Genomic DNA, 21,989 nt, shown 5'->3' on the forward strand with positions numbered 1-21,989 from the left:
CATAGATTCAACAAGGTGTTGGAAACATTCCTCAGAGATTTTGGTCCATATTGACATGATAACATCACACAATTGCTGCAGATTTGTTGGCTGTTGAATCTCCCGTTTCACCACATCCAAAAGGTGCTCTATTGGATTGAGATCTGGTGACTGTGAAGACCATTGGAGTACAGTGACCTCATTGTCATGTTCAATAAGCCAGTGGTGAGATTATTTGAGCTTTGTGACATGGTGCATTATCCTGCTGGAAGTACCATATATACTCGAGTATAAGCCGAGATTTTCAGCCTCTTTTTTGAGGCTGAAAGTGCCCCCCTCGGCTTATACTCGAGTCATCGCCGTCTGCCTGCTCGATCAGCGTGTCAAGCAGACAGACGGCGGCCATTCTACTATTCAAAAGCCGCGCCTCCGTCTGTGATAGGCGGAACACTCAATTTCCCAGCAGTCAGTGGTCCGCCTATCACGGACATCCGCTCATCCTCATACTACGGACGAGGATGAGAGGATGTCCGTGATAGGCGGAACACAGACTGCTGGGAAATTGAGTGTTCCGCCTATCACAGACGGAGGCGCGGCTTTTGAACAGTGGAATGGCCGCCGAGGCGCCGACGAAGAGTGGCGATCCTGGCATGGCAGAAGGACGGAGGCTCGGGACGGGACGGAACGGAGGCTCGGCTCGGGACGGGACGGAGGCTCGGCTCGGCTCGGCTCGGGACGGGACGGAGGCTCGGGACACAGGTAGGCTGGACACACAAGGCTGCACGGACACACACGGCTGCACGGACACACACACAGGGATGGATGGACACACACACAGGCATGGATGGACACACACACAGGCATGGATGGACACACACACAGGCATGGATGGACACACACACAGGCATGGATGGACACACACACAGGGATGGATGGACACACACACAGGGATGGATGGACACACACACAGGGATGGATGGACACACACACAGGGATGGATGTACACACACACAGGGATGGACGGACACACACGCAGGGATGGACGGACACACACACAGGGATGGACGGACACACAGGGATGGACGGACACACAGGGATGGACAGGCATGTCTCACCCTCGGCTTATACACGAGTCAATAAGTTTCCCAGTTTTTTGGGGGTAAATTGGGGGCCCGCGGCTTATATTCGGGTCGGCCTATACTCGAGTATATACGGTAGCCATCAGAAGATGGGTACACTGTAGCCATAAAGGGATGGACATGGTCAACAACAATACTCAGGTAGGCCGTGGCGTTTAAATTGTCCCTTGGTACTAAGGGGCCCAAAGTGTGTCAAGAAATATCCCCCACACCATTACACTACCAGCCTGAACCATTGATACAAGACAGGATGGTATAAAAAGAGAGAAATGAGCAGTGGGACTTTAGATGAGATTTTGTTGCTGCAAATAGTGGCATATATATACATATAGTTAAAACTTTTATTCATCAAACTCATATTCCATGGTCTGGAAATGCATGATACAGTTCACAACATATATATAAAACATAAATAATCATAAAAAGCTGAGATATTGATAGAAAAAATATCAGAAGGACTTTCAGATATAATACAATGTTCATACATGTTGTACATATACACACATGAATATTTAGATAATGTATAAAGATTGAAGAGCCGAACTGTCTTGGCATCCTAGAGGTCAAAACTCAACGCGTTTTGTGAATCACAGTCACTCATCGGGAGTATGGATGCAAAAATATTGTATTGTAAGTACAGAAAAACGGGTATATAGATTACTTGAAGCTATACATAATATAAGTCCTTCCCAAGGGAGAATAAAATTCTCAAACATATGAATTTGTTACAGATATGTGTGAATCTAATGCCGGCCACTGTTGAGAGGGTGGAATACGAGGGGGCACTACCCCAAAATGTTGCCCAGTCTGGAGCTGAGGCAGGATATACCCAACCAGATGAAGGGAATTGCTGGTATGTCTGCTGGATGAGCAGGCAGCAATCTGGGGAGGTGGTGATGTTTGTACAGGAAGCAGCATGGTTCTGAGAAAAACGTGTATGTGAACATGTATAGAAATGAATGAATGTATATAAAGTAAAAAAAAATAATTTAATATGTTTTAATAGTTTACTTTTTTTTTCTCCAACTTGCAAGGCAAATGCATAATGTACTAGTATGTGAAACTTACCTGAAAACAAAGCCTTCCAGAGATGCAATGTCATCGCTAGAGACATCTTCCATCTTCACCCGTCTTGCTTCCAGGGTACATTAGATCACTCTCCCGCATGTGTGCGGGACCAGCCGGTCAGGGCACAGGGCACTGAAGGAATGACACGGGTGACCGTTCCTTCAGAGCGCAGTGATGTCACTGGCAGCATTTACAGTAAATATCTCCTAAACGGTGCAGGTTTAGGAGATATTTACACTACCTACCGGTAAGCCTTATTATAGGCTTACCGATATGTAAAATGTAAAGATGGAAGTTTACTTCCTCTTTAAAGAGGAAGTAAACCCTGATGAGTTTACTTCCTCTTTCATTCCCTGCAAAGGTAAAGCATAATGGACTACTATGCATCGCATAGTAGTGCATTATGTGTCACTTACCTGACACAGGAGCCAGCAATGTCACCGCTGTCCCCTGTAGTCCGGCGCATCCATCTTCGGTGGGTCTCGCCACTCCGCTGCTGTCATTCGGCGAAGCCGCGTGACGTCACTCTCGCGCATGCGCACAGGAGCCGCCACGGGCGGCTTATCGCCGTTGACGGGTGCCGCACTCAGTGCGCCTGCGCGCCGCTGTCTATGGAGCATGCGCCATAGACAGCGGTGCCTGTCTTTCGGCAAATATCTCCTAAACCGTATAGGTTTAGGAGATATTTCTTGGACCTACAGGTAAGCCTTAATCTAGGCTTACCTGTAGGTCAAAGTGTGTTGTAAGGGTTTACAACCACTTTAAGTTGATGGGTTTAGTTCCACCTCATGCATACATTTCTATGGCTCTTTGGTATTACGACATTGCTGTCCTTTAAAAATTTCCTACTCTGCATGGCCTCTCTCCCTTGTTCTTTTTTTTTTTTTCTTAATCACTACATAAGAGAGGTGTGTCTGCAGACAAGCGAGTACATAAAGCCTAATGCTGTCTTTGTGGGCTGTGTTTTATGTCAGCCTCATGTCCACAGTACAGCCTTCAATGTACAATCCTCTGTATTGTGCCAACCTAGCCCTGCTATTTCAACTATTTCTATAAATACATTGGGAACACTATCTCACTTCTGCCACTGATAAATGTTTTTTTTTTTTATGTTATGAGCTGTTTATATATATATATATATATATATATATATATATATATATATATATATATATATATATATATTGACTTTGCCATTGTACTTTGTGATGTTTATTTGCTTATTTAAAACTATATCTTGAGAATGCATCATCGTTACTCAACTACAACCTAAGAACTGCTTGAAGCCATATATCATTCATTCAAATTAGTTTTATGCCACTGTATTGTATTTGTCTTGTTTACTAAAGCTGTAGTCCTAGAAACCTACCTGCACGCCTACAGTCATTACATGCTTTGCTAAACTTCCCCAAAAAAAAAGCATGATTCCTTGTAATTTGCTTGAGAATAATTGCATTTGAGATGACCCTTTTAGTCAACTTGTGGAACACTTGTAGCTGCTGAGCCAGTTAAAGAATGCTGCTTTATATATCAGTGAATGTACATCTATGCTGCGTTTTCCACTGTCGCCTTAAAAAACAATCAGCCTTGAGAGCTCTTGCCTCTGCGCACTGTACGGAGATGAAAAAAAAATACTTTTGTTTACTTAAGCACACGTAGCCATTCCTCTAAGTTTAAATTGGGCCTTTGTTTACTGCTTCAGTAGAGAATGTACAGAAAGACAGAAGAAGCCTGATTTATAGGGTGGAATGAATAGTTGGCGGTGAGATGGATTGCAGTGGTCTCTGCTTTGTGGACGGTTTATATGACTTCAGTATTAGAATTGTGAATTTGTAAGACGCCAACCTACAGTATACTGCAATAGACTTATGTACAGACAAGGAGCCATTCTCAAGTGACTCGAATGGAAATTATAACTTAGAATGGAAATGATAGATCAGAACTAAGTATCTGGAAATCATTAAAAAAAAAAATCTACAATGTACTGTACAGGCTCTCCTCACTTAATGACCAGGCTCCGTTCCAAAGACCAGGTCGTTAAATGAATTGGTCATTAAACAAGGAGCCACAAGTAATCAATATTATAAGCATTCTTAACTAGTGTACTGTACTGTATTGTGAAAAAAGGTCTAAACACAAAACTCCAGCTCAATAACGTTGATTTAATTTAAAGTGGTTGTAAACTCTTACAAACCACTTTGACCTATAGGTAAGCCTAGATTAAGGCTTACCTGTAGGTCCAAGAAATATCTCCTAAACCTACACGCTTTAGGAGATATTTGCCAAAAGACAGGCACCGTTGTCTACGGCGCATGCGCCGTAGACAGCGTCGCGCAGGCGCACTGAGCGCGCCGCTGTTAACGGCGATATGCCGCGAGTGCCGGCTCCCGTGCGCATCACGGCTCCATCGAATGACAGCACCGGAGCAGCGAGACCCACCAACAAGATGGAGGCTCTGTACACAAGGAGACAGCGGTGACTTCGCTGGCTCCTGTGTCAGGCAAGTGACACATAGTGGACTACTATGCGATGCATAGTAGTCCATTATGCTTTAACTTTGCAGGGAATCAAAGAAGAAGTAAACCCATCAGGGTTTACTTCCTCTTTAAAAGTACAGAACACAAAGGAAAGTTCTGTACTGTACAATACAATGATGTACAACGTGTCGTTCGGGTGGGGAGAGCTGGTCATAAGTCCGAGTGGTTGTTAAACAGGTAAGTATTTAAACAAGGAGTATCTGTATATGTCAGAGGCATAACTAGAACCTTCAGGGCCCCCGGTGCAAAGAAACCATAAAGGGAGGGCCCCCCTGACCCCTGGCCAGGGCACCTCCCATGGTGACGGGAGGTTAGGGCCTGGTCGCAACTGAAACCTTTCGACCTTGGTAGTCCATCACTGGTATATATACACTATCTTGTCAAAAGTATTGACAGAAGTCAGATTACAGCAGCAAAATATAGAAATCTGGAGGAGGCTCAGACATATAGAAGGTAAAGCGGTAGTAAAGTCTTCCTACAAAAAAATATTCCAGAACCCCCTGTATGGTAATGCCCAAATTTGCTACTATACACTGCATACTAGCACATTATGGCAGACTTACCTTTTAAACAAATACCTCCAGCGTGACGCTGTCATCACTGCTAGAGCTTCCATCTTTCCCTGGTCTTCTTTCTAGGTCCACGCACTCTGGTGGTTTGAATGGCCGAGCCGTGATGACGTCACTGCCACGCTTGCACACCAGAGTCATAATCATGGGCCAGTGCTCTGAATTGAAGGTACACTCAGTATGCCCTCATTACAGAGCACAGTGTGCATACATGACATCATCGGCTGCTGAAATTGTGAATATCTCATAAATGGCACACATTTAGGAGATATTCACTGTACCTATAGTTTCGTTTTATTATATGCTTATCTGTAGGTACACGTTTTAAAATGGAGTTTACTATTGCTTAGTGTCATTGTAAATCTACTTCCTAATGTCCAACTCCAGACTAAATTTCTTTTAATTTTGGACAGAACAGTGAAGAGGTTGCAGGCCCCTTTAGGCTATTGCATTGTAGTATGGCTCACATTAATGCATGGCAATGCATGTATTGCTGTGTTGCGGTGCCATTTATTTTGAATAAAATCATGTCTGATTTTCGGGATGTTTTGGTGCTCTGGTAGCTCTTTATTTACAACAGGCTGCTTAAATTTATTGCACATTACGGTAACTTGCAAGCAAATATAAATGTATGAATGAAACTCCACTGCAGGCATAATATCAGCTCCAACCCAGCTTTTCAACCTATACTGCAAAGTTCTTATCTTTTCTTGCCTGCTGAAAAAAGTTATACTCTCTGGATCCTGAAAGCACCCTGCCACTGCACAGCCAATGGAAGTATCTACGTCACACGAGCAGTGATATGGACATCCGCTGAAGGACCCAAGGATCTACACTGGAGCATCACATGACCATGGCTATAGATAAGTAAAAGATCTGACTCAATCTGACTCCCCATTGGGGAGGTTTACCCTCACTTCCTGTCAACATTTGACTTAGAACATCTCTCACACTATTGTTACTGCCTGTAATTTCTTGTGATTTCCTATCTATCTAAGGCCCCTTTCACACAAGCAGACCAATTGGGTGTGCCTGTTAGTTTTTCAGGTGGACCCGATCGGACCCTCCATTGTCCTCTGTGGAGCAGTGGGTGTAAATGGACAGACGGATGGCATACATCTAGCAGATAGGATCAGATGGCAGTTGGGTGTAAATGGTCCGTTTACATTTGATCACCCAAGAGGAGCAGACAGGTTCTAGCCATCCACCTGCTCAGTAGGGATCAAAGGACAAATTCCTCGCTGAGCAGGTGAAGTCCTGGTGGAGTCGGTCCGTGAAGGGGCATAAGTGACAACCATTCCCATTTTCTTTTTCTGCTGTAACAGAGACAGGAAGTGAGAGGAAATCTCATAAGGAGGGTCACTGATAACAATAAAAATTTGAGGTATTTACATGTTTCAGGGTTATCCCAAAAAAATACAAAAACCAAACAAAAAACTTTTTGTTTTGAGTGGGAAAATAATGCAGCATACATCATTGATACACACAACATTGTTTTTTTCATATGAGTAAAAATGAACTGCCAGCTAGGATTTTCCAAATCTGGCAAAAATGCTTACGGTATATGGATTTTTTGTCACCAAGGACAATAGTGAAGGTATACAGAGGTCTCCAAACATTTTTAACAAAGGGCCAGTTTACTGTCCTTCAGGCTTTAGGGGGGCACAGACTGTGGCCAGTGAGAGCAGAAGATGCCTCGGCATCAGTAGAGGAAAAAAATTCCCTGTCAATGGTGTCCGTTGAAGGGGTAGTACCCCAAAGGCTAGACACCCCCAGAAATAAAATGTCAGATTTCATTGACAGGTGCATTTGACCTCTTTCTGACCTACCTCAAGCTGATTTAGCATTCCTATAATCTTATATGGGAATCCAAAACCCACATGAAGCAGGCACTGCCCACTGACGCAGGTCCTCAAAGGCTATTCCAGCAGTATTTCTCTTATCACAGCCGGGGACTGACTCTTGCACTCCCAGAGATAAATAGGTAATAGGAAGTAGAACTGACTGGAATCCTTGTGTCAATCTTGGCAGAAACAGCAGCAGGTAGCACACTGCAATTTGGTGCTTAAGGCCTCATGCACAGTGAGTGGGTGCATAATATCCTGGCATTTTGGTGTGAGCAGTAAATACAGGCGCACCGTTCAGCTCCACTGCTGGCAGCCTGTGAAACTCTATGGGAGTCTGACAGCTGCTGCTGTTGCATGAGGTTGGACGGTCCACTGAGTGCTTCTAATATTTAGGGTGGTATGTGCCCAGGAACGAATGCACGTAACACAAATAGTCTGTGTTCCTGGTATTTGTCCATGGGTGCGTACTACCCTAAACCTTAGTACTTAGTACTAGGTGCACCGTCCAGTCCTGTCCAGCCACAGCAGCTTTCAGCCTCTATTAGGGCTCATTCACAATAATGCTGGTAATGCTAGTATTTGACATTTAGTGAAGCAGCCTGCTTTAACCCCTTAAGCGCCAAACTTGCACAATGCAACCGCATGCATTGCATAGCTTGCAGAGTGGCCCCTCACTTAAATGGGTCATGTGGGTGCTATGCCCGCCAAAAGTAATAGGGGGTATAATTCCTGCTGAGGCCTTGAAGCAAGGCATCCTGTACACCCCTGGCCACTGCCTCTGAAGCTAAGGAGGGAGTGGTTATGGAGTGTTAAAAGCATGGTTCAACTGTGGGGTTTTACCAGCCCCTAACCACTAGTGTGAATGTGCCCATAGAGTTTTTTAGGCTATTGCCAGCGGGACTGAATGGTGAGCTTGTGCCTTCCACCTGCACCATAATGATAGGATCTCTTGTACCAGGGCTAAATAAAGTTTTGCTTTATTTTTTTGTAATGTCTGCAACTGACCAGGAGATTTTTTCTTAATCAAAATTAGAGCTACACTTTAACACTGCAGAGTAATTTATCAGCATGTTGAGATTAATGCTGCAGATTTTGAAGTGACCCTCTCATCAAACCTATGGTCCCATTAAAATGGATGTATGTGGATACCTATCCTGCCACCTATGACAATATGATAAGTTTCCCCTAAGCTCATATCAGTCACAACATCGCCACTTGTCCTGTATGGGCAGCAGGAGAGGCAGTTACAGTGCCCCTGATAATTTTCCACATTTTGTTATGTTTCAACCAAAAAGGTAAATAAATGTATTTTATTGGGATTTTATGTGATTGAGCAAAACAAAGTGGCACAGAATTGTTAAGTGGATTTTTTTACAAATAAATATGTGAAAAGTGTGGCGTGCATTTGTATTCAGCCTTTCAACACTTTGTAGATCCACCTTTTTCTGCAATTAAATATTTGCCCATTCTTCTTTGCCAAATAAAACAAGCTCTGTCAGATTGGATGGAGAGCGTGAGTGAACAGGGTTTTTCAAGTCTTGCCACAGATTCTCAATTGGATTTAGATGGTATGGACTATGACTGGGCCATTCTTGGGATGTTCAGTAATTCCCATCCCTTGTTTTCTATTGATTCCATCTTAAAGGGGTTGTAAACATTTGTGTTTTTTTCACCTTAATGCATCTTATGCTCTTATGCATCCCACCTGAGTTGTGGATCTCTGCAGCTTCTCTGAGTTGCCATGGGCCTCTTGGCTGCTTCTCTGATTAATGCTCTACTTGCCTGCCCTGTCAGTTTAGGTGGATGGCCATGTCTTGGTAGGTTTGCAGTTGTGCCATACTTGTTGTGAGATGTTCAAAGCTTGGGATATTTTTTTATAACCCTGCTTTAAACTTCTTCACAACTTTATCCCTGACCTGTGCAGTGTGTTCCTTTGCCTACATGATGTTTGTTCACTAAGGTTCTCTAACAAACGTCTGAGGGCTTCACAGAAGTGGACTCTTTTTGCTAATTAGGTGACTTCTGAAGGCAATTGGTTCCACTAGATTTTAGTTAGGGGTATCAGAGTGAAGGGGCCTGAATACAAATGCATGTCACACTTTTCAGATATTTATTTGTAAAAAAAATTAAAACCATTTATCATTTTCCTTTCACTTCACAATTATGTACCACTTTGTGTGGGTCTATCACATAAAATCCCAATAAAATACATTTATGTTTTTGGTTGTACCATGACAAAATGTGGTAATTTTCAAAGGGTATGAATACTTTTTCAAGGCACTGTATATACTCTGCTTTACAGGTTTAGATTTTAATAGATGATATGGTAATTTTATTATTAATGTCTTCATTGCACCACCCAGAATATTGGGTCATGCATGGCATGCATAATTCTCCAAACGTGCTTATATATGGCGAAACTACAAAGAAATATTATTATCAGTAGTAATAATATTCTTTTCAACATATATGTTTAGACTGCTGGTACGTTTATTGAATTCTCTTGACATGTTTTACATAACCTCATTACTGGAAGTCTAAAGCAAGTTGTATTGATGACCCATATTAACTGACAAATAATCACAGCTCACATAAACTTCACAGAAGTTTCAGACTGATTTCCAAGTTTTTTATTAAGACAAATTAAAAATGATAAAAGACTCCATGTTCAAAGACAAATGACGAGATTACATCAGGGTGACCTTAAATTGGTTCCAGATATCCCATGCTAATACACAGTGAAAATCTCGATCCCACTTGTATTACAGGAAGCTTCAAAAGAATATATTAAAGCTACTTAGATTAGACTAAACAGGAGCAATCTGCCTTGGGCATGCCCACTCTGTGTAATGCTTAGGTAACAAACCTACCCACAAAAACATGGAAGCTAAGTTTTCTCTGTAGGCATTCACAAGGAGACATGAAGCTAAACTGCCATTCCAGTAGCCTGGGTGACACGGCTGACTGATGCTTGCTGATTGAACACTCAGATCTTACTTATTGTTCATGTGCACTGTATTATTTGGTAAGCCTCCCCAGCCTGGGAGGGGCTGATTACTACATACGTGTAACAAGTGTGACATGACCTTTGCACGTACAACTTTATTTTTCTTTCCAAACTGATTATATTAAAGCAGCAGTGAATCCAAAACAAAAGGCATTCCCCTTAAAAAGAAAATTACAAATATAAAGTATCAGTAAACTAAAAAGAAAAATAGTCTGTACATAAGATTGTGTGCCTTATTCCCAGATAGCAGGCAATTGAGCTGCAAGTTTGAAAATTACTTGCCAAGCCAAGCCTGACTTTCCAGGCTTCACAAGTTTGTTGTACAATTGCAGCAAGTCTGCATTGCATGACTCCAGATCAACTTTCTTTGCAAACATTCTGCAAGTCTGCTGCAAGTTCTGGTTCAGTTATGTTGTGCAATAGTCATCCCACCACAGGGGTCACTGTGACTTGCAGAGCTCTTTCTGTGGAATCACCAATGCAACTTGGCTTTTGCTAGAGACTTGCCACACAAATTTTCTACAAATTGGAAAAGTGTCAACTAGAACTTGTGCTTCAAGTGCTCTGCAAGTGTACAACTTGCCAGTGAAAATGTGCAGCAAGATAACAAGACTTATCATTTCTTTTTTTTATATATTATTTATTTAACAAACACCCCCCCCCCCCCCCCCCACTAAGACTTATAATTTCACATTGTCAAAAATTTGTGGTGAGTTATCCTTGTTATCTGGGTTATTATTATTTTTTAATATGTTTAATTTTTTTGAAAATACCTGTTGATCCTTGTGACTTATTTTTTGTTGTGTTTATCTATTCTCCAGAGCATTGTCACTGCGGTTGCACATGCTCTGGGTATCTGCCACTTGCTCTGTCCTCTGGATAGCCAGACCTCTGCCCTGCATTGCCACCGCTTGTGGACATTCTCCAAGTGTCTACTACTCTGCTCTCTGAAGCGATTTGGCAGTGGTTGGAACTTCTGCCCTGCATTGCCTCCTTTGTGGGTATACTTGTGGTGCTTATGGCTTACTTTTTACTCTGAACAGCCCAGGCACGAGGTGGGACCTCTGCCTTGCATTGCAATCACATGTGCGCATACTCCAGATTTCTACCGCTTATTCTGCTTGTTGGCGGGGTCATCTGCGCCAATCCGAAGCACAGAAGTCACATTCCAAGTCTCTGGGCAAGCCTGAGCAAGCTCTAGAAACTAACTCGACAGCTATGATCTCTTTAGGGGGGTCTTCAGGGGCATGAGGTGAGCGTATCTTTCTGACTATGCCAAGCTGTGGGTGGGGTCACCTGCACCCATGCACATGGGGTTATCTCTTGCACTCATTAATGCCCCGGAACAGATGGAGATCTCCGCCTAAGATCAAGTATAGTATCTGTTCTTATCAGTTGCCAGGAGGTGGCGCTTGCTTCCGTCCCTGCTCTACGGCGAGGTGGAGCAGGGGTGGCGGTTGCTATGCAAATCCTGCTTGCGTGAATGTAACCTGGAGCGGTTTGTATCCGAAAGGGAAGCCTTCTGATGGGGACAGAGAACCACTGGTCGGCGCTGAAGGGAGGGGACCCTGGCCTTCTGGCCTGGATTGGGGCAGCTCTAACTCCGGTCAGTTTTGCGGGAGGGAACGCTGGTTCCCCTTTCTCCCACCGGGGGGATGGCCAGTACTTCCTGAATGTAATTAGGTAGGAGTGATGGGAGCGAGGGTGAGGCCTGGTGGTAAAGGGCTCTCAATAAGTGCTTGGATCTCCATGTCTTTCTGCCTGGGGTGGGGGTCAGGGATGCTTTTGAAAAGCCTGTGGTGATGTGCCCCTGAAGTGGCAGTTCAGGGGTGCCTTACTTTCACTGTGATTTATCACTTTGATGTTTGGCACCAAGGTCACTTCACCAAAACAAACATGTCTTTTCACACCTGCCTCTAGGGCCAGCCTTTTGGCTGGGACCAGAGGAATTTGTGATTCCTGGCCGGAGGGCCTGGTCATTGTGTTACACAATGGCCACCTTTTTTTCACTCTCCTCTCCACTATCCCTTCCCCACTTTATTTATTTATTTGTGTGTGTGTGTGTGTGTGTGTGTGTGTGTGTGTGTGTGTGTGTGTGTGTGTGTGTGTGTTGTGTCACGTCTTTGTTTTGTCACTGTGCACGTGTGACGAGTAGGGTGTCGGTCCTCGGGCCAACCCTGAAAGTCTTATGAGGGGGTGGACATAGGCCTTCTGGCTTGGTTCGCCCTCTCTCTCTCTGGGGGTCTCCCTTCAGGGGAGCCCCAACCGAGTACTTGGGTGGGTCTGTTTTGGCAGACCTTCCAGAGAAAGGCGGTCGTCTGGTTTTGGCCAGATGGGCCATGTATGGTACCTCAGTCCCTGTCTGGAGCCTAATGCCCCGGGGGATCAGGGTAAGGTCCTTCCTCGTGGAGGACAGTGGTACACCCGTTGCACGTTTTTGTGATACACTCTTTATGTGTGTGCACTTTTTTTGGCACCGGGTGGAAGTTTTTGGGTGTGTTCTGCACGCCACAGGCTTTTCAATAGAAAAAAATAGAAAAATGCCGCTTCTACATTGTACAGCAAGAGGTGAGCATTGTCACCTTGTAAAAAGAAGTGCCTGGGATCAAAGTTTAAAAAAGTTAAATTGTATGTCAAGCTAAAACTATTTTTTTAGCTTTTTAAGGAGGTTTAGAATTAGAACCCCTTATGGCTTTTACTGCTATCTGAAGCTTTGTTGGAGAGATTTACCCAACTTAGGCCTGGTTCACACCTATGCATTTTCAGTTTTGTAGATGCACACTACAGTCCATTTAACATGGTTTCCTATGGATGTAGTTCACATACATGCATTCTATGGAAAGGACCAGGGACTTTTTTCAGTTTTTTGGTTCCATAGACTTCAATGGATCAAAAGCATGTATTGAAAAATGCAAAATGCACCTGCAAGATGCAAACTGTAATCTGCATAAGTGTGAATCAGGCCAAACTGTCCTGGTGACAACAGTTTCTCCAGACAGGAAGTGGGAGAAATTCTCCAACAGCAACACAGGCAGAAAGAAATAAAAAACACTTTTTAATAGAGTAGGGGAAGGCTAGAACCCCTGTCAGATTTTTTTTTACTGTGTTCCATTAGGGATTTTCCCTCACAGCAAGTAAAGGGAACTGTAATGGAGCCCTGAATAGCAGTAAAAATCTGACAATGGTTCTAATCTTTCCCCAGCCTAAAACGAAAAAAAAAAGATTCTTAGTTAAAATGTTATTACTAAAGCCAGAAAAAAAAATGAAAAATGATAAAGCTATATTAGGGTGACAGGGTGCATGTGCAGCAATTTGGGCAGCATAATAATGGCACCCTTTTGTACATTCCCTGCCTCTTGCGTCATGTGATTACTAGAAACTACTGCTGGAAGGTGCTTTTGAAGCCCGCACCTGCTCTGTTTTACATTGCCTTGAAAAAGTATACATACTCCTTTTCCACATTTTGTCATGTTTCAACCAAAAACGTAAATGTATTTTATTGGGATTTTATGTGATAGACCAACACAAAGTGGTACATAATTGTGAAGTGGAAAAAAAATGATAAATGATTTTCAATTTTTTTTTACAAATAAATATGTGAAAAGTGTGACATGCATTTGTATTCAGCCCCCTTTAGCTTGATACCCCTAACCAAAATCTAGTGGAACCAATTGCCTTCAAATGTCACCTAATTAGTAAATAGAGTCCACCTGTGTGGAATTTAATCTCGGTATAAATACAGCTGTTCTGTGAAGCCCTCAGAGGTTTGTTAGAGAACCTTAGTGAACAAACAGCATCATAAAGGCCATGGAACACACCAGACAGATCAGGGATAAGGTTGTGGAGAAGTTTAAAGCAGAGTTAGGTTATAGAAAAATATCCCAAGCTTTGAACATCTCAGGGAGCACTGTTCAATCCATCATCCGAAAATGGAAAGAGTATGACACAAATGCAAACCTACCAAGACATGGCCGTCCACCTAAACTGACAGGCCGGGCAAGGAGAGCATTAATCAGAGAAGCATCCAAGAGGCCCATGGTAACTTTAGAGGAGCTGCAGAGATCCACAGCTCAGGTGGGGGAATCTGTCTACAGTACAACTATTGTGCACTCCACAAATCTGTCCTTTATGGAAGAGTGGCAAGAAGAAAGCCATTGTTGAAAGAAAGCCATAAGAGGTCCCTTTTGCAGTTTGTTAGAAGCCATGTGGGAGACACAGCAAACATCAGGAAGAGGGTGCTCTTGTCAGATGAGACCAAAATGTAACTTTTTTGCCTAGAAGCATAATGCAGAAAACTAAAGCCGCGTACACACGGTTGAATTTTCCGATGGGAAATGTTCAATGTGAGCTTGTTGTCAGAAAGTCCGACTGTGTATATGCTCCATTAAACATTTGCTGTCAGAATTTCCACACACAAATGTTTGCGAGCAGGTTCTCAGAAGTCCGATCGTGTGTACACAAGTCCGTCACACAAAAGTTCATACATGCTCTGAATCTGAGAAAGAGCCGCACTGGCTATTGAACTTCCTTTTCCTGGGCTCGTCGTACGTGTTGTATGTCAACGCGTTCTCACGTTCAGAATTTTTGGCCAAAATTTGTGTGACCATGGGTATTCAAGACAAGTTTGAGCCAACATCCTTCAGAAAAAAAATACACGGTTTTGTTGTTGGAAAATCCGATCGTGTGTACGGGGCATTACACTGCACATCACCCTGAACACACCATCCCCACCGTTAAACATGGTGGTGACAGCATCATGTTGTGAGTATGTTTTTCTTCAGGAGGGACGAGGTAGCTGGATAGAGTTGATGGGAAGATGGATGGAGCCAAAAACAGGGCAATCTTAGAAGAAGACCTGTTAGAGTCTGCAAAAGACTTGAGACTGGGGTGGAGGTTCACCTTCCAGCAGGACAACGACTCTAAACATACAGCCAGAGCTAAGATCAAAGCATATTCATGTGTCTAAATGGCCCAGTCAAAGTCCAGACCTAAATCCATTTAAGACTCTGTGGCAAGACTTAAAAATTTCTGTTCACAGATGCTCTCCATCCAGTGTGACAGAGCTTAATCTATTTTGCAAAGAAGAATGGGCAAAAATGTCACTCTCTAGATGTGCAAAGCTGGTAGAGACATACCCAAAAAGACTTGCAGCTGTAATTGCAGTGAAAGGGGGTTCTACAAAGTATTGACTCAGGGGGGCTGAATACAAATGCAGGCCACACTTTTCACATATTTATTTGTAAAAAATGGTGAAAACAATTTATTTTCCTTCCACTTACAATTATGTGCCACTTTGTGTTGCTCTATCACATAAAATCCCAATGAAATACATTTTACGTTTTTGGTTGTAACATGACAAAATGTAGAACATTTCAAGGGTATGAATACTTTTTCAAGGCACTGTATATCCAGAACTGTGATTTAAGAGACCAATGACGATAGAGAGATTGGTTTACATTTCCCGAACTGTATAGAGCCTTCTGACTCCTCTTAACATCTCCTATACTTCTTTCCTCCTATAACTGTCTTGTTGAATATAGTCACAAGGGTTTAGGGTTGGCCAAATAAAGGGAAAGTTATATGGGGGGGGGGGGGGGGGGGGGTTAACAAAGATTTGTGCTTACTGAAAAAAGCACCAATTTCTACATGCACACTTAGGCCTGATTCACACCTATGCATTTTTTAGTGCATTTCCAGTTTTGCAGAAACACACTACAGTCCATTTAACATGGTTTCCTATGGATGTAGTTCATTTTATGAAAAGGGCCAGGGTTTTTTTTTTTTTTTTTTCTGTTTTTTAGTTCCATAGATTTCAATGGTTTAAAGATATTTATTGAAAAACACAAAATGCACCTGCAATATGCAGACTGCAACCTGCAAAAGTGTCAATCAGGCTGCAGGTTTTTTATATTAAAGCAGAGGTTCACACACAAAAGGAACTTCCACTTTTTGGAACCCTCCAATGTCACATTTGGCACCTTTCAGGGGGGAGGAGGGTGCAGATACCTGTATAATACAGGTATTTGCACCCACTTCTGGGCATAGATATCCACAGAATCTGCGGTATCTACACCACTTCTCCCCCCCCCCCCCCGCTGTCTGCTGGGAAACAAACGGATCCCAGAGACAGCAGGGACCATCCGTATTGCGCAGCACGACTCATGAATGCGCAGTAGGGAACTGAGAAGTTCCTGATTCCCTTAGCAAAGATGGCAGCAGCAGCACCCGAGAGCCGAGCGTCAGATCGGCTTCGGGTGCCGACATTGCGGGCGTACTGGACAGGTAAGTGTCCATATTTTTTTTTTTTTTTTAAGTCAGCACCTACAAATACTGCAGCTGCTGACTTTTAAAAAAATAAATAAAATTGGCAGAACTCCCGCTTTAATGCATAGAATGCATTGAAGTGTTACTAAACCCACAACAGTAAAATCAGTCTGTATATACAGTAAAGTATGCTTGTTTACTGTGGAACCTAAGGAGTTAATCATCTGCATGTGTAAAAAGGCTGTTTGATCCTGTCTTCTCTAATTTTCACCTTCTTCCAGTGTCTCAAACTCCTCTCCGAATATTATAAATGGAAGGAGTAAGGCTGCACATGCTCAGTTTGGTGTGTATTGCTAGAGCATTTTTTTCTTGGGAGAGTGCATGTGATCAGCACAGGGCCAATGAGCACTGTCCAGACAGAGGGTCAGGGGTCCTGAAGTTTATAGGACAGTGAGAGTAGAATGAAAACTCCTCCTACAAGCCTTAACACACACCAATGGAAGTCACAAGACTGCTACATATTGCTTTTGATGAGAAAAGGTATTTAGCAGTTTATATTTACTAAAATAATTGCATTTCCATGTGCTGCAAACCGTGGAAGACCAAATACAGTGAGTGCAGGGTCCTGGGTTTAGTAACACTTTAACCTCTTCGTTCGCACTATAGCCGAAAGATGACTACAGCGCGGGACTAAATTCCTGGGAGGGGCGTCCATGTACATCTTTCCGTGCATGAGACGCTTGTGTGCCCCCTGTAGGGCATGCACGGCTTGCTCTGTAATCAGCAGGTCAATGAGACTCGGCTGATCACATATCGGAGTAAGGGGCTGATCCCATCCCCTTACCACGTGATCAGCTGTCAGCCAATGACAGCTGATCACATGATGTAAACAGAGGCGGTAATCAATTTTTTTTCCCTCACGGTGACAGCGTGAGGAGAAAAAAAAAGCAGGTTACCGTTTGGAGTAATCAGGACCTTCACACTCCAGACCACGCAGTGCCCACCAGTGCCACCTTGCAGTGCATATAAGCACTGCTAAGCAGTGCCACCTACCAGTGCCCACCAGTGCCATCTATCCATGCCACCTACCAGTGCCCATCAGTGCCACCTATCTGTGCCCCTCAGTGCCATCTATCAATGCAGCCTCATCAGTGCCTACCAGTGCCACCTCATCAGTTCCCATTAGTGCCACCAATCAGTGCCGCCTTATCCATGCTGCTTCTCAGTGCAGCCTTATCAGGGCACATCAATGAAGGAAAAAAAATTACCTGTTTGCAAAATTTAATAACAAACTATGACATTTTTTTTTTCAAACTTTTTGGTCTTATTTTGTTTAGCAAAAAATAAAAACCCCAGTAGCGATTAAATACCACCAAAATGTGTGCAAAAAAAAAGATAAAAATGTCATATGCCTACAGTGTAGCATGACTGCGCAATTGTCATTCAAAGAGTGACAATGAGGGGGTTTAAGTGGTTAAGATACAAAAACCTTCTGCCTTTAGAACCACTTAGACGTAAAGATAAAGAGTGCCCATTACCGCACCTAATGCGTTGAACCGCGTGTTTAAAAAAAATGCTTGTTTTTTTAAAATAATTTATTTTTTTATTGCACGGATGGTATGGGCGAACCCTGGGGAATGGCACTGCTCAGTCTATATTTACCTATTGTGGCTTACTGACTTGTTCATTTCATAGTCATTATCATATTGACTAGTAACACTCTCTCTAAACGTGCTGCGAACGCCATGGTGGCATTGGCAGTATGTTTGCAGTGTGTTTACATTGACATCAAATTGACAGCATTTGTGGAGTGGCAAAGCCCGCCAAAACAATATGTCGGGTCATTTTGCGACGCAATCTTGAGAACAATCGTAATGGACACGATTTTTTCAGGCGTACATGGAGCTTCAAAACTCCTGCTTTTGAAACTAGTATAAACTTTCTATTTTTATTTCCCATAATGCACCATCTACATGGGGCTAACCATCATTACAGATTTCTTTTTTCAAATTTGGAGGTTAATACAAATAATAATAATAAAAAAAAAAAAAAGCTATCAAAGATAGTAGTCAATCGTTATGTTTACAAATGTCTAAAAATAGATTTATACATCAATAAAGAAAAAACTATCTAGCAGTAGATATGGATGCATGTAGCAGTGCAGGCAGAACCTATCTCCCAGTCATTTGATGCCTGCAGACTTTCCCCGCGTTGAAGCAGAACTTTGTGTGTGCTGATGAGACAATAGTAGATAGTGTGTGTGCATTTAATTTAGGACATACCATTGTCCTTTCTGCGGGGGACGCTACAACCTATACATCCCTCCAATGATTGACACCTGGCCTGCCCTCCCTCCTGTACTGTGCGGAGACCCCCCTTGGGTGCAGTGTCGGGGAAGTTGGGGGGCAGAAAAGGTGGATCGGAGGGGAGGGGTGATCGGAGAAGAGCCCATCTCTGGGAGCTGTGTCCCCCGTGAGACAGTGGTGCAGTCCCAGTCAATCATGTGCACTTCTTTCTTTATTGCATTCAGTGCATGGTTTCACCTTCAGATTCCTGGCTGTCTGTGTCCTCAATAAAAGATTAGACATTCCACCCAAAGAGCACGGTAAGTCATGGCATGGACACCCTCCTAGGATGGCAAGGGGCACGCACTTCTATTGTGCGATCAGGACACAATTTGGGGACTTATTACGGCAACTTTGTTTTTTTTAATTTTTTTTTTTTTGTTTTTTTTTTATTTTTCTCTCCCATGATCGTTTTACTGCAATGAGGACATGGAGTGCTGAGCCAAGCTTGTGTTGTAGGTGGATGAGGAAGTTGCTGCCTTGTTGTTTTTCTATTTGTTTATAAACAAGGAATAAAAATGAAATAATAAAGCTGGGAGGAGGGCGAGTGCTCATCTCCATGGACGAGCTACTTAAATTATTAAGGGGCTCTGCTGATCGTATTGATTCGGTGTGTGCACAAAATGCCTGATGATAATGCTTTTGTCTTGCTAAGGGTTGTTGGGTTTTTTTTTTTTTTTAGTTCTATTACAGGATCTCATTCTGCCTACATCACAAAGCCAGAAACACATTTATCAAAGGAAGTTGGGGGTGGAGTAGAGGACACAAGCTTTCTGCTATTCCACACCGACAACCATTACTAAATACTTTTATCCAAAGCACTTTGTTTACTTTTTTTTTTTTTTTTTTGTTTTTATATTTCCTTTTTTTTTGATCTAGAAGGATCTCCATTGGAATGGATATGTTTTGGACAAGTTTGGGAAAGTTTGCAGGGGTAACTTTGTGAAAAGACTGGCTGGGTGGGGTATTGAAATGGGCTGTGTATGTATGGAGGTTGGTGTAGAATGACAATCAGCCCTTGTTTGCTCCAACCCAGCTAACCTCCAGCAATTAAGTATTAGAGAGGATCCTGGGTTTGCACCGAAAATAATGTTGGTTTGTGCTAAGCGCCATCGATTATAAGTATAATAAGCCTTCAGTGGGCGAACCCTGGGGAATGGCACTGCTCAGTCTATATTTACCTATTGTGGCTTACTGACTTATTCATTTCATAGTCATTAGTTGTACACAGAGCTCTGTGCTTAGAGTAGGAGAAGGGGGGGGGGGGGGGCAGTGTGTGCCCTGTGTATAGAAAAATATATTATGGGAACCTGTGGAATTTACTGTACTGTCTAAAGAACCCACAGCATAGGTGGGAGAATCATTGTATACCGTGTGTGTGTATAAATGTTACTATAAACTGTAAAATTTGATTATATTACCCAAAAAGCCACAGTATAGGTGGGAGGAGCCTTTCATATAGAGTGTGTGTGTGTGTATAAATGTTACTATAAACTGTAGAACTGATTTGTATTGCCAAAAAAACACAGTATAGGTGGGAGGAGCCTTCAATAATAATAATAATAAAAAAAAATATATATATATATATATATATATATATACATACACACATAATGATCCTCCCACCTATACTGTGCTCTTTGAGGCAGTTCAGCAAATTCTGCAGGTTATACATTTATTTTTAATTAAAAAAATAATAATATATATATTATATTCACACACACACACACTCTTAAGCTTTACAATGATCCTCCCACCAATACTGCAAGTGAGTCTTTTTGGCAGCACAGCAGATATTCAAAAGGTTATAGCAATATATTTATATAAAGGTAATTTGTATTATCATATGCTATACAAGGATCTGCCCACCTATGCTGTGCTAGGTGTCTTTTAGGCAGTACAGCCAATTCTACAAGTTATAATATATGCAATGACCTCCCCCCCCCCCCACTGTGCTAGGGGTCTCTTAGTCACTACAGCAAATTCCACAGGTTATAGCAACACAATATACAAACATTATACAATGATCACCCAACCTATGACTATACACACATATGGTATACAGTGACCTCCCCACCTATGCTGTGTCTTTTTAGGCAGTACAGTAAATGCCAGTTTATAGTCATTTTATGTAGTCCCCCCCCCCCCCCTTATATAAACACATATGATATACAAGGCCCATCCCACTTATACCATGTCCCTTTTGGTAATGCAGTAAATTTCAGTTTAGAGATATATATATATATATATATATATATATATATATATATATAATAAAAAAAAATTCTCTGTCTCTTAGTGTTGTCTTACTATAACCTGTGGAATTCATAATGCAAGTCACTCCCTGTGGGTGATGGGCTGTAACAAGACGTCATGGATAAAAGTGGGCTAAATTGATTGTGTCATTGTTCCTTCCTGTGACATTTCAGGGAAATGTAATTGGGGGGATATATATATATATATATATATATATATATATATATATATATATATATATATATATTATTATTATTATATATATTTTTTTTTTTTTTTTGTCTGAAAAGCTGGTATGTGAAGTGCTTACAGGAAAACCAGATTACAAGATTAACGTCTGTTAACATGATCGTTTATCTCTAGCCAAAAATAGGTCAGTCCTTTCTTAAGGAAACACGATTGCTGGCACATGATTAAGTAATGACATGAACCTATAGGAGACCCTGCTCTTGCACTTGTAGGGTGACGTGTACAAATATATTAATTTTTTTTATTATTATTATTTCAACATCCTTGTAGATCAATATAAGGTCAAAGTCCCTTTTTTGGGCAGAGGCAGAACTCCCTTCCCTGTCCCATCCCCCCACTTCTCAATGCTGCAATTGACTATTTCCTGCTACCAGTGTCGAAACAAAAGAATATAGAAGATCTGAGTGTTTGCTAGAGTAGCAAAGTGGCTTGTGAGGGGCGGAAATGGAAAAGTATGGGAGGTCAGATGTATTTTTGTGTGTAGGAGAGCATGAGATACTTGCTAGGAAGAATTGCATACACCGATGCAAAGTAGCTGAGATTTGCTTATCCCCTCCCTTTTGGAGAAGGACAAGGTAACACACCAATCCCTATCTACCCCCCCCCCCCCTTTCCCTATGGCTTATTGTTGCTCCATCCAGTGTCAGAGAGGGGAGCCTGTGCCTCCCATCCTCCAACCCTCATCAGTATTTACTTGTATGTCCCTCACTGTATTTATCATAGGCATCA

At 42.4% G+C, this 21,989-nt stretch overlaps 1 protein-coding gene across 4 annotated transcripts in view; it reads left to right on the forward strand.

Moving 5' to 3' along the window:
• Window positions 1-18,873: 18,873 nt before the first annotated feature.
• The window catches only part of ZNF516 (zinc finger protein 516), a 147,970-nt gene continuing 144,854 nt past the window's right edge, over window positions 18,874-21,989 (forward strand). For 2 of the 4 annotated variants that reach the window (XM_077492349.1, XM_077492352.1), the window contains exon 1: window positions 18,944-19,015. The gene's annotated coding sequence lies outside the window, so the exon portion shown is untranslated. Of the gene's footprint in view, window positions 19,016-21,989 lie in introns of all 4 variants that reach the window. The other 2 variants (XM_077492347.1, XM_077492351.1) reach the window with 2 other exon arrangements.

This window comes from Lithobates pipiens, unplaced genomic scaffold (assembly GCF_037356315.1).
Source record: "Lithobates pipiens isolate NorthernLeopardFrog02 unplaced genomic scaffold, aLitPip1_a1.2 Scaffold_19, whole genome shotgun sequence".
In the NCBI taxonomy this organism is placed as follows: Eukaryota; Metazoa; Chordata; class Amphibia; order Anura; family Ranidae; genus Lithobates; species Lithobates pipiens.